This window comes from Camponotus floridanus, unplaced genomic scaffold (genome assembly GCF_003227725.1).
Source record: "Camponotus floridanus strain SB8 unplaced genomic scaffold, Cflo_v7.5 scaffold79, whole genome shotgun sequence".
Lineage (NCBI taxonomy): Eukaryota > Metazoa > Arthropoda > Insecta > Hymenoptera > Formicidae > Camponotus > Camponotus floridanus.
Genome location: NW_020229848.1, coordinates 406,101 through 408,192, shown reverse-complemented (window position 1 = coordinate 408,192; position 2,092 = coordinate 406,101).

Genomic DNA, 2,092 nt, shown 5'->3' with positions numbered 1-2,092 from the left:
TGATTCTTTGAAATGGTCTTAGCGGCCCTTTGGCGTATCACTTCGAGGTCACGGGTTTTTGGTGTAGCCTTTTCCTCTAAGTACTTCTTGATTCCATCAACACTCGGGCCTCGCTGATCAACTCCAAACAATAAACGACTTGGTGTATCTCTCGTGGATTTATTTATCGTGTTGTTGATCGCGAATTCTGGTTCCGCTAGCGCGCCTTATACCAATACCTTCCGGCATTACTATCAACTATTTTGGCAAGAAACGGACCTAATACACGGTTAATTCGTTCTACCTGCCCATTCGCTTTCGGAGATCCCGTAGCTATCAGCACGTGTCGAATGTTATTTTCCTTGAGAAATTCTTCAAACTCATTTGAGGTGAAACAGGTCCCTCTATCGCTCACTATAGTATGAGAGCGGCTATAGTTAGCGAAATGCTGCCTTAGACAATCGATGGATTCCCTTGAAGTTATAGTCTTAGTAGCATACAATTTAATGTACTGCGTGAATGCATCGACGATCACTAGAATGTGTTTTTTGATCAAGTATTTTCGATCTATAGGTCCCATATGGTCGATGTGGAATGTCTGAAACGGTATATTACCTTTAGGTATACTATGCAGAAACCCTTCAGACTTGCCTGTAGATGGAGTAAACACAATACATTTTAAACAATTTCGAACATGATTCCTAACCTTAATACGCATTTGCGGAAACCAATAGGTCTTATCTATCGCACCGCACGTTTTTTCTGGACCGAAATGTCCCATTTCGTCATGATACTTTTGCAATACAGGACCTTCCATTTTTTCCGGTACATAGGACCGTAACTCGCTATCTCTCTTTCGGTACACGAGTCCATTTCGCATCTCGTATTGTCTATCTTGAGATTTCTCAAGTTTCCTTCGCAGTTCCCTCGGATTTTGGGATTGCGATTTTGACTTAACGCTAGTTCTAACTCGAGTGGGTTATCCTCAATAACCAGAATGTTTGTGGCTGAGAGCATCTACGTGTTGCATTTTGATGCCGGCTCTGTGTTCCAAAGTATAATCATATTCCATAAGCTCGACAGCCCACCTTTCTATTCGCGGACACACATCCTTCTTATCTAAAGTCATTTTCAACGACGCGCAATCCGTGATGATCTTAAATTTAATGCCATGCAAGTAGATGCGAAATCGACGAAGTGCATAGATAACTGCGAGCGTTTCTAATTCGAAACTATGATAGCGGCTTTCAGTATTGGTCGCCCGTTTTGAAAAATACGAGACCGGGTGAAACTTATTTGTTTTCTTTTGCATAAGAGCGGCGCCAAAACCATGCGAACTAGCATATGAAGTTCCATCTCATCATGAGGACTGTACCTACTAAGTATAGGTGCTTCCTGCAGCTTTTGTTTAAGTATCTGAAACGCTTTTGTTCTTTCCCAAACTTAAATTCCACGTTTTTACTGAGTAATTCATGAAGTGGTTTTGCGATAACGGAGAAACCTTCAATAAATTTTCGGAAATATGAAGCCATCCCGAGGAAACATTGCAGACTTTTCAAATTTTGTGGAATTGGATATCTCTCGATTGTCTCGATCGCTGACTTGTTCGGCTGAATTCCGATCTTAGAGATACAATAACCTAAGAACTCTATCTCTGTGCATAAAAACTGACATTTATCGAGTCGGAGCTCCAACAGGTTGTCAACCAAGCACTTGAACAACTGCTTTAAGACCTTAAAGTTATGCTCTAAAGTAGCGGTTGCGACCAATACATCGTCCATATATACGACAATGTGTCCGGATCTAATCAATTCTACTAACGCTTCGTTTACAAATCTCTCAAATCTCGACGGTCCTACTTTGAGTCCGAAAGGCATTCTTCTGTATTCGAAAATCCCGTATGTCGTAAATGCAGTATATTTTATCGATTCATCCGCGATTCGAATATGAAAGAACGTCTTTCAGGTCAAGAATACTGAAATACTTTTTATCTCTAAGTACGTCAGTTTGGTCCTCTATTAACGGAAGAGGATAATTATCGCGAGGATAATTATCGCTTTGTTTAACACACGGTAATCGACACAAAGTCGGAGTTCACCATTCTTTTTCTTTA